This window comes from Macaca fascicularis, chromosome 2 (assembly GCF_037993035.2).
Source record: "Macaca fascicularis isolate 582-1 chromosome 2, T2T-MFA8v1.1".
NCBI lineage: Eukaryota > Metazoa > Chordata > Mammalia > Primates > Cercopithecidae > Macaca > Macaca fascicularis.
In genome coordinates this window covers 95,138,556-95,150,190 of record NC_088376.1, presented here as the reverse complement: position 1 = coordinate 95,150,190, position 11,635 = coordinate 95,138,556, and the positions used below count along the sequence as shown (strand labels likewise).

The following is an 11,635-nucleotide window of genomic DNA, read 5'->3' as shown; positions in this document are numbered from 1 at the left end:
GTAGGTGAAGGTAATGGGCCCCGCCCCAGTTTGTACTTGTCTGTGGATGAGAATTCCAGGAAGTGTTTCCCTGCCGCTCTTCAGTTAATTGCGATCACTTACTTAAATGGCCAACTGGAAGCCAGAGTGCACATGAATGTCCTCTTTGAACTTCAGAATACTTCCTGCAGGTAACCAGACAATATCGAGAGATGCGGGCTTCTACTCAGGGAGAGAGATTATGAATGAATCCTGTATGCGCTTGGTTTCTTGTTCCCCGCATGTTGTTAGACATCTCCCTAAAGCTACAAAACATTTAACAGAGATAATATTTTGAGCGATTCTGTTATTGTACCTATTTCAGAACATGATAGAAAAGCAAAAGATTAATCCAAATACTTTAGTAAAATAAAAGCTTTGAGTTTGTCATAAGAGGAAGAAGACAGGTAATGAGTTAAATGTATGACTGTTGAATCAGGGTTTAAAACAGTGGGGCCAGCAGGCACGGTGGCTCACACTTGTAATCCCAGCACTTTGGGAGGCTGAGCCGCAGAAGGATTGCTTGATCCCAGGAGTTAGAGACCAGCCTGGCCAACACAGCAAGACCCCGTCTCTAAAAGAAAACACACACACACACAATGAAAACTGTAAACATTGTACTTGTTCATTCAAACTAGATTTTTAGAAAGTTTTTAAATTGCTTTCCTTAAGCCGGTCAGCATCTTTTAAATCATGCAGTTCTTTTCATATGCTACCTACAGAGGGCATGGCTCAGCACCTCCCAGACTGTGGCACTGCATGTACGTCAGACCATAGACAGAAATATTTACATATGTGATTTGCAAAGGAGTCACTGACAGTGACCCACAAATAAGCTGATTCATTATTAATACAGCACTAATCACATACCTTCTGTAATAAAATGCTGACTAAAATCCCACATGCATTTCCCCCAGCCATCACAAGTGTATGTTGGATATCTGTGCAAATATTCAATTACAATTATATTCCTTTCAGATCATTTGGAACTAGGTCCATGTGTCAGGATACATATGTTCCACATACATGAGCACATAGAACTGTACCCACGAGAAATACAAACTGACCAAAACCGTGATAGACACACATAAAAATCACATATTCATGTCATACTAGATACAGATAAACATACCAGATAGATAAATGGTTTCAAAAGTATGTCTGGAAATTGGAGATACAATGCAAGCTTTTTGGTGGTAGGGAGAGATGAGAGGGTGTGAAGGAGAGATGGGCAAGGTCAAGTAGTCCCGAATGCCCACCCTGGGATCCACACAAGCTCAGGTCACACATGGGAGGGGACAGGGAAGTCCCCTTTGCTTGTTTGGAAAGATTTCCTAGAGCAGCATGGCTTCCTGTCCCACCCAGAGAGAGGGGAAGAGAATGACAGATTTGATGGTATTGATGGTGTTATGCTCAGTTACTTTTATCAAGAGGGAATACATGAAGATGTTGAGATGTGTTAGAAATAAACTTAGGTAATAATGATGCTGACTTGGCCATCAGGAAGAAGGAGGACCGTGTTGGCATGCTTTCCTTATCCAAGTAGCAGCTGGTAAGCAGAGAGCCCTGTGATTAGATCTATACATGACTTTGGAATGACCAAAATCTGCATGTTAGACTCAGCAGGGATAGATAAGGCACAGAAAGAGCAGAGGAGTAGCAGATTTAGGAAAGGGGATCGGAGAGTAAGGCAATACATGCATCATCAGTAGTGGAGAGGGAAGACTAAACCTGAGTGCAAGAGAACCTGGGAGATGGTGGGAGCAACAGGGAGGGGCCCAAGGAAGAGACTAGTGTTACTAAAATCATGAAAGGAGAAGCAGGTCTGATCACTGAGTGGCTTAACACAACTGAAGCATAGCAGCACAGTGTCAGGCTTGACCTGTTTCACGAAATTTGTCTTTCCGGATTCTCTTAGACCAGATTTCCTCACAGGCCCTATAGGGAACCTGTCCTGTGAATTTGAACACAGCGCGGGCCATGTATTCTGAAGCAGGCCAGTGTTCATTCAAGGCCTGGGCTGTTAGAGAGACTCTGGCTGGATCCTGACCTGGCTTCCTACACAGGAGCTGGCAAGTTACCAAACTTCTGTGTGCCCACAGTAATGCCTGCCTGCAAGGGTGGGTGAGGATTAGTGCAATCATAGTGATGGGGGGAGTGCTGAGCTCAGAGCCTGGGCTATCTCGATGGGGTGGATGAATGGTCGGCATCCTCAAGCCCACCACAGGCTGCAGAAAGCTCCTCTCACCTGGCAGAGGTGGGCTCATGCTGTGTCCTATCATCGTGCTGTAAAGGATCTGCTGTGTTTCACACCTCTGGGAATTTCATTTCTGTTGATACAGCATCATCATTCAAACAACGCTCTATCTCCTTGGGTCCGCTTCCTCTTTCGCTGCTCACCGGCCACCTCCCACCACACACAGCCTTTCTTGGTGTTCTTTTCTCTCCACACTTGCTCCTTGCTGATCTCACCCATTGTCTTTAATCTTGACTTACACTTCTTTCTTTTTTTTTTTTTTTTTCTTTTTTTGAAACTACGTCTCACTCTGTCACCCAGGTTGGAGTGCTGTGGCACGATCTCAGTTCACTGCAACCTCTGCCTCCCAGGTTCAAGTGACTCTCCTGCCTTAGCCTCCTGAGTAGCTGGGATTACAGTTGTGTGCCACCACACCTGGCTAATTTTTTATATTTTTGGTAGAGATGGGGTTTCACCATGTTGGCCAGGCTGGTCTCGAACTCCTGATTTCAAGTGATCCGCCTGCCTCAGCCTCCCAAAGTGCTGGGAGTACAGGCATGAGCCACCACTCCCAGCCCACCCTGATTTATATTTCTAACCCAGATTCTCAGCTTCAAACTTAAGTGCCTTTGGGTATGTCACATCAGTCTTTAGCTTAATATGTCTAAAATGGGATGTATAAATACGGGATTGGGAAATGGTTAATGGACAGGACTTGAATGCCCCGAAAGCCAGAATCCTCCTTCTTCTCACCAGTGACCCAGCCCAGGGTGTTATGTGTCAGTAACAGTTGGCAGTATTTTGTCACTGTATAAGTTATATGTCTTTTGCCTCAACTGGCTGCGGGGAGGGGAAAAAAGTTGTATGTCTGTTTTGCCAACTACTTTGAAAGTCTTCAGATCTCTTGTGGGTGAACACCATGTCCTGCTCTTCTCTGAGTCCCTCAAAGACCCCCCCCCATCTCCTTGCCACTCCCACAACAATTCCTATCACAGAATGAATGCCTGGTAACTGCAGGTTGAATTGAATTTTTGCATAGCACTTCCACACTCATCAGTTATTCAAACTTCTGTTCCAAGAATCCCATCCGTAGTACAGTGGCCCTGTGTACTTCTCCTTTGATGCCACCAAGGCCCAAAAGCTGACCCTGGAGGCACACTAGCCCTTTCCTGCAGTTCTTGCTACTGCTTCTGTGGCCTGGCGCCCTTCAGCAACCTCCCTCAATTCCCGGGCCTCTGCAGTTTGATGAAATCGTACTAGGTACACCCAGAACTGGAAGATGAAGCAAACTGACAGCACAAGGAGGCACTCACCTGCAGGCCATTCTGAGAACCCAGTTTCTTCCATTTTCTTCTCCTCTGCTTGGGGGAGGGGTCTCCTGGGACTGATCAGCTCCTTCACACCAACACATAAGGAAATCTCTTATGTGCCATCTAACACTCGGTGGGACCTCTCAGACACAGGGACAGGGATAGTCTTGGAGGGGCAGGCCCTGCTGGCTGGGACCCTCCCTGGTCCAGTAGAGCTGTGCTGTCAACCCTCCGACAGCCCCTGTGAAAATGGCCTGATACCAGTCCCTGGCAGTGAGTCTGTCAGCGTGTCTTCTCCTTTTCCCAGCAGCAGATCAGACACACGCTCCACACTCCCGGGAGCATACAGGGTTCTGTGCAGGTTCCAGAGGCAATCATTTGTGTTGGGAATTTTGCACTTAGGTTTGGTTGTACTAATATTTAAGGAACAACTAAAATGTAATTTTCTTTTTAAAAAAATATACATTTTTTTCTGAGACAGGGTCTCGCTCTGTTGCTCAGGCTGGAATGCAATGGCTGGTCACGGCTCACTACAAGCTTGACCTTCTAGGCTCAAGCAATCTTCCTGCCTCAGCCTCCTGAGTAATGGGGACTACAGGTGCACATCATCACACCCAGCTAATTTTTTTATTTTTAGTAGAAATGGGATTGCTCACTATGTTGCCCGGGCTGGTCTTGAATTCCTGGGCTTAAGCGATCCACCCACCTCTGCCTACCAAAGTGTTAGGATTACAGGTGTGAGCCACTGCACCAGGTCTAAAATGTAATTTTCCATTTCCCATTTTTAAATACTTAGTAATTACTAAGTGCTAATTTCCTGCTTTACAGAGAGTACGTGGTTCAAATCCCACTCAACCAATTTCCAAAAGGCAGTTAAAAGTCTTCCTAGGGTTTACATTGAGTAGTCTTTAATATAAGTAGACTATTAGATAAAACTTGCTATCCTGGGATTTTCCTTATAGCAGTACTTCTAAAAAGACAATTCTAAAGTCCATGATAAATTCATGTGATCTGAAACCATATACATTTCATGAATCAGTCTTGGTGGTCTGATGGTCCAAAGTTGTAAAGCCCAATATTAATACCTAATTGGCTCTGCAGATTTAGGGCTAAGGAATCCTAGGAAAGATTTCTAGGATTCCTCTGAGAGGAATTCCTCTGAGAGAGATGTTGGCATCATACTTAATAAATAAGTGAACCCTCTTGGGAAAAACAGGGATCTATTAGAATAATAGAATATCTGCTGCTAGATAAAGACGCAAATAGATCTGTGTCTTTTTGCACAGGGGCAAAAAGAGGCACGGGGAGGGAAAAAGGGGCACAGGGCAGGGAAAGTAGCATGTGTCTTCTCAACATTTTCGGCTCTTTGACTGTTTCATAGGCATGCTTTTTATCTTTGGGAATTTCCTTTTTGCAGTAGATTTCCTTTTGTTTTCATGAGGTAGAAGCTCTGGGTGCAGTTGACCCTTGGTATCCATGGGGAATTGGTTCTGGGACCCTTGTAAATAACAAAGTCCACAGATGCCCAAGTCTCTTATGTAAAATGGTGTAGTATTCGCATATAACCTATGCACAGTCTCCCATATACTTCAAATAATCTCTGGATTACTTATAATACCTAATATAATATAAATACTATGTAAATAATTGTTATACTGTATTGTTTTTAAAATTTGTATTATTTTAATTGTTATAGTGTTATTATTTATTTATTAATATTTTCTTTTTTTTTTTTTTTTTTGAGACGGAGTCTCGCTCTGTCGCCCAGGCTGGAGTGCAGTGGCGCAATCTCGGCTCACTGCAAGCTCCGCCTCCCGGGTTCACGCCATTCTCCTGCCTCAGCCTCCCGAGTAGCTGGGACTACAGGCGCCCGCCCCTGCGCCCGGCTAATTTTTTCTATTTTTAGTAGAGACGGGGTTTCACCATGGTCTCGATCTCCTGACCTTGTGATCCGCCCACCTCGGCCTCCCAAAGTGCTGGGATTACAGGCGTGAGCCACCACGCCCGGCCTATTAATATTTTCAATATGAGGGGTGTTTAATCCACAGATGTGGAACCTATAGAGACGGAGGACTGACTATAATTGTTTCACAATTTCTTTTCTTTACTGAAGATTACTGAGTTACTTGGATACTCCTGTTGGGATTACTACCAGTAGTACTCTTTCTTGGGAATTGAAGTAATGAGGTTTTCCTATCAGCTGTATTCTAGGAATCTCCTTGCTGTGCCAGACATCTCTGACACCACGTCTTGTTATATTTGATTGCAGATGTGCTTCTGAACCAGAGGATTGAGATTTCAGCCACATTCCTCAAATCCCAGGCATACATAGATAATGGTCTGAGCCAGCCCTTTTTCTGTAACCTGCTTCTCTGTGTCCTTGCTGTACAGGCCCTGTCTCTCAAGGAGACGAGTCAGAAAAGTGGGCACTGTTTCAATGGACTGACATTCATGCTCGACACATCAGTTCCCCTGTCACTGTTAGATAAAACTTGCAGGCAGTTTGACCTCAACCAAGTCAGTGCTCAGAGCCCTGATTTGCTCTTCTGTGAAATGAAAATAACAATTAGTACCTACTCTTGTCCACAGAATTGGCATGCATCCTATAAATCTATCAACCATCCATTCAATTAACACTTATTGAGAATTCACTTGCTTGCAAGGCACTGGGGCCAAGGATGAATAAGATAGGACATCTGCCCTAGAGGAGCTCTTGTTAGGGATTTAATGGATCAAGTAAGATAATGAACACATTAAAAACAAAAAAACAAAAACAACCTTATTTCGTGCCCATTGGGTTAGCTATTATATTTTTTTCTTTTTTCAAAAAAAAAAAAGAATGATAATCTAAATGTTGACCAGAATGTGGAGCAATTAGAACCTTTGTGCACTGTTGGCAATATAAAAGGTGCAGCTGCTGTGGAGGGTGTATGGCAATTCCTCAAAAAAGTTAAAAATAGAATGATCCTATGATCCAGGAATCCCACTTCTAGGTATATGCCCAAAATTGAAAGCAAAGACTCAAACAGGTACTTGCACATCAAGGTTCATAGCAGCATTATTCACAATAGCCAAAAGGTGAAAAGAACCCAGGTATTCGTCAACAGAAGAATGGATAAGCAAAATGTAGTGGATGCATAAAATGGAAGATATTCAGCCTTAAAAACGAATCAGATTTTGATAAATGCTACAACATGGATGAACCTTGAAAGCATTATGCTACGTGAAATAAGTCAGACACCAAAGGATGAATATTGTATGATTCCACTTATATGAGACACCTAGAATAGGAAAATTCATACAGAAAGTAGAATAGAGGTTCCTAGGAGCTGTGGGGAGGTGGAGAATGAGGTCATGTTTAATAGGTACAGAGATTCAGTTTGGGATGCTGAAAAAGTCTGGAAATGGGTAGCGGTGATGGTTATATAACATCGTGAATGTACTTAACACTACTCAACTATACACTTAAAAAAAGGTTTAAATAGTAAATTTTATGCATATCTTACCACAATTTAAAAAAACTTTATAATACCTAAAATGCCATACAAATGCAAGCATTGTTAAGTTGAATTAAGATTAATGGGACTGTTTATGATCAATCTCTTAAAGTGCTATATGCATAAAATTACATTATCATTATTTATTGTGTGATGTTGAAGAACATCTATTCAGATAAACTTTAATAATAATTTATATCCCATCTTCTTCCAAAAAGAATTTGAGGTAGTTTACTCTAAAATCATCAGGGTAATGAGACCAAATCCTACTAATATAAGACAAAATATAGAAACTGAGATGCAAAGCAGAGAAGAAGGAAGAGAAGGCAGGTCACCTAAGCAAAACTCAACTGTTATCCTCCTAGGAACCAGGGAATTGTTCATATTAATCAGACCTTTTGTTCTTAAAATGTCATTAGTTTCAATATGATCCTTGTATGGGTCTATAGTGCTTTGTGTTGTTACCATTAACAGTTCTAGGAATTTATTTTATAATTAGGAAACACCTAATCAAAACAGAAGAAGGATCTAAAACTTAAGAACATGTTTTCCTGAGACCGAGCCCTCAGGACTGTATTCTGTGTTTAATAAACAGGTTCCTGGAAGGGTATCTGCCCTGCTTGCCACGGCCCCATCAATCTCCTGTACCTCCCCTGGCCTGCAATTGTCCACACTCGTGGCCTGGCATGACAACCATCTCCTCAGCCAGCTCCCCCAGCCTCCCCCTACTAGCCCCCATCCAAACTCTGCCCTGGCAGCCTGGATCCTCTAAGGCCCTGTGTGTGGCCATGACTCCAGCCCCTGCTGGAGTTTACTCCTCCTGGAACTCCTGTCTTCCTGGACAAGCCCTGTACCTCTTGTAGAGGATAGGTCAGACTTCACCTTCTCCAACCCAATCCATTCCCCTTCTCCTTTCTGTTCCTATGTAGCACTCCAGTTACACATTAACTATTAGTTAATCACGGTTGCAAATGAATTGAAAGTCTTGTGACCTTTGTTTCATTTCTTGGGAAAAGTGAAAAGCAGGGACCATTAGACAAAAGATCACATCAAACAGTGATGTATTAGAAGTGATAACACATTTGTAGAATGATGTATGAGGGCCAAGAGGGGAAGTCAAGTTTATCTAATCCAGCCCTTTAACATACAAAGAAACAGATTCTGAGAAAGGAAGTGACTTACCCTGTATCCTAGAGGTAGAAATAGAATTGGAAACCTAGTTTCTTGAAACCCTGTGTTTTTATAACACCATGCTAATTTCATTCTAATTTGTGTTTTATTTAATAATCAGCAAACGGTTCTTTAGATGCACCCCAAACATAGCCAAGAGGAACTAGGTAAAGTAGCAGAAACAGTACTTGCTTTGCAAAAGCCATAGACCTTGGGCAAGTTGTTTCAGAGCCCTGGGCCTCTATTTGAACTGTTTCCTGATATTAAATAAAACACAAATTAGGATGAAATTAGCATGGTGTTATAAAAACACTGGGTTTCAAGAAACTGGGGTTCCAATTCTATTTCTACTTCTGTTTTTACGTCTGTAAAATGAAGAGATGAGCTGGATCGTTTTTAAGTTTATATCTGCTTGTAGCATTTTATGAACCTACTAGACGATTGGCTTAACCCCACTGCATTAGTTAGAGTTCTGTAAAGGTACAGAACTAATAGGATAGATGAATATATGAAGGGGAGTTTATTAGGAAAATTGACTCACACAATCACAAGATGCCAAGTCCCACAATAAGGCATCTGCAAGCTGAGGAGCCAGGAAGCCAGTCTGAGTCCCAAAACCTCAAAAATAGGGAAGCTGATAGTGCAGCCTGCAGTCTGTGGCCAAATGCCAGAGAGCCCCTGGCAAATCACTGGTGTAAGTCCAAGAGTCCAAAAGCTGAAGAACTTGGAGTCTGATGTTCCAGGGCAGGAAGCATCTAGCACTGGAGAAAGATCTAGTCCTTCCACCTTCCTTTGCCTGCATTTATTTGTTTATTTTATTTATTTATTTTATCAGATTTTGGTACTGGGAATGGTTCTAGAGGAACAGAGTTTTAAGGCTGGATTTCTTTAGTTGGTTTTTGAGGTTTCTGGAGTTGGTTGCTTAATATGATTAGACCCCAAAATGCTAAGGACTCTACTTCTAATTGTGTGGAGAACACTGATAGTCCTTGGCACAAACTGTTTAAAGAGTTATGCAACAGAAATGCATTCAATACTCCTGATTCACCACTCATGAGAGGCAAGGAGTTTAATGACTCTATACATAATACCTTTGACCATATGTAGAGGACCAAGGAATATAATGAAGTTGGTTGGTTGCTCCTAAGTTCACTGGACAAAGTGATGGAAGAAAATGAGGAACTTAGGGATTCTGACTCTTGGCTCCAGAAGCATACACTGAGCCTCAAACCTTCTAAGATTGTCTGGAGTGAGAGTCTTATCTCTTGTAGAGAAAGAGTTGAAATTGTGGAAAATCATATACAAGCTCTTATCATGGGAGTGGCTGACCTGCAATGAAAGGTGCATGCACAGCCTTGCCAGGTGTCTACTGTTAAAATGAGGGCATTGATTGGAAAAGAATGGGACCCTGCAACTTAGAATGGGGATGTGTGGGAGGATCCTGATGAAGATAGGGACACAGGGACAAACCATATCATTTCACCCCGGCCCCTCCCAAATCTCATGTCCTCACATTTAAAAACAAATCATGCCTTCCCAACAGTCCCCTGAAGTCTTAACTCATTTCAGCATTAACTCAAAAGTCCACAGTTCAAAGTCTCCTCTGAAACAAGGCAAGTCCCTTCCACTTATGAGCCTGTAAAATCAAAAGCAAGTTAGCTATTTCACAGATAAAATGGGGGTATAGACATTGGGTAAATATACCTGTTCCAAATGGGAGAAATTGTCCAAAACAAAGGGGCAATCAGCCTCATGCAAGTCTGAAATCCAATAAAGCAGTCATTAAAGCTTGAAGTTCCAAAATGATCTCCTTTGACTCCATGTCTCATATCCAGGGTATGCTGATTCAAGAGGTGGGTTCCTACTACAACCTTGGGCAACTCTGCCCCTGTGGCTTTACAGGGTACAGCCCCCCTTGTGGTTGCTTTCATGGGCTGGTGTTGAGTGTCTGCAGCTTTTCCAAGCACATGGTGCAAGCTGTTGGTGGATCAACCATTCTGGAGTCTGGAGGATGGTGTCCTTCTTCTCACAGCTCCACCAGGCAGTGCCCCAGTGGGCACTCTGTGTGGTGACTCTAACCCCACATTTCCCTTCCATACTCCCCTAGCAGAGATTCTCCATGAGGGCCCCAAACTTCTGCCTGGACATCCAGGCATTTCTATACGTCCATCTCAATTGACTTCTGTGAACCCACAGGCCCAACACTACGTGTAAGCCACCAAGGCTTGGGGCTTGCACCTCTGAACCAATGGCCTGAGCTGTACCTTGGCCCCTTTCAACCATGACTGGAGTGGCTGGGATGTAGGGCACCAAGTCCCTAGACTGCACAGAGCAGGGGTCCCTGGGCCAGGCCCACAAAACCACTTTTTCCTCCTAAGCCTGATTCTGTGATGGGAGGGGCCACCACAAAGGTCTCTGACATGCCCTGAAGACATTTTCCCCACTGTCTTGGTGATTAACATTTGGCTCCTCATTATTTATGCAAATTTCTGCAGCAGGCTTGAATTTCTTCTCAGAAAATGGGTTTTTCTTTTCTATTGCATCATCAGGCTGCCAATTTTCTGAACTTTTATGCTCTTCTTCCCTTTTGAACATAAGTTCCAATTCCAAACCATATCTTTGTGAGCACATAAAACTGAATGCTTTTAACAGCACTCAAGTCACCTCTTGAATGCTTTGCTGCTTAGAAATTTCTCCTGCCAGATGCCCTGAATCATCTCTCTCAAGTTCAAATTTCCACAAATCTCTAGGGCAGGGGCAAAATGCTGCCAGGCTCTTTGCTAAAACATAGCAAGAGTCTCCTTTGCTCCAGTTCCCAACAAGTTCCTCATCTCCATCTGAGACCAACTCAGCCTGGACTTTATTGCCCATATCACTGTCAGCATTTTGGTCAAAGTCATTCAACAAGTCTCTAGGAAGTTCCAAATTTTCCCACATCTTCCTGTCTTTTGAGCCCTCCAAACTGTTTCAACCTCTGCCTGTTACCCAGTTCCAAAGTTACTTCCACATTTTCAGATACTGCAGCATCCCACTCTGCCAGTTCCAATTTACTGTATTAGTCCATTCTCCTGCTCCTGATAAAGATATACCTGAGACTGGGTAATTTATAAAGGAAAGAGGTTTAATGGGCTCACAGTTCCACATAGCTGGAGAGGCCTCACAATCATGGTGGAAGGCAAAGGAGGAGCAAAAGCATGTCTTACATGGTGGCAGGCAAGAGAGCATGTGCAAGGAAACCGCCCTTTATAAAATCATCAGATCTCCTGAGACCTATTCACTATCATGAGAACAGCACAGGAAAAACCTGCCCCCACGATTCAATTACTTTCCACTGGGTCCCTCCCATGATATGTGGAGATTATTACAATTCAAGGTGAGATTTGGGTGGGGACACAGAGTCAAAC

General features: G+C 43.1%; 1 protein-coding gene across 7 annotated transcripts in view; it reads left to right on the top strand.

Moving 5' to 3' along the window:
* MCF2L2 (MCF.2 cell line derived transforming sequence-like 2) overlaps window positions 1-11,635 on the top strand; it is a 254,021-nt gene that overhangs the window by 184,307 nt on the left and 58,079 nt on the right. The window lies entirely within an intron of this gene.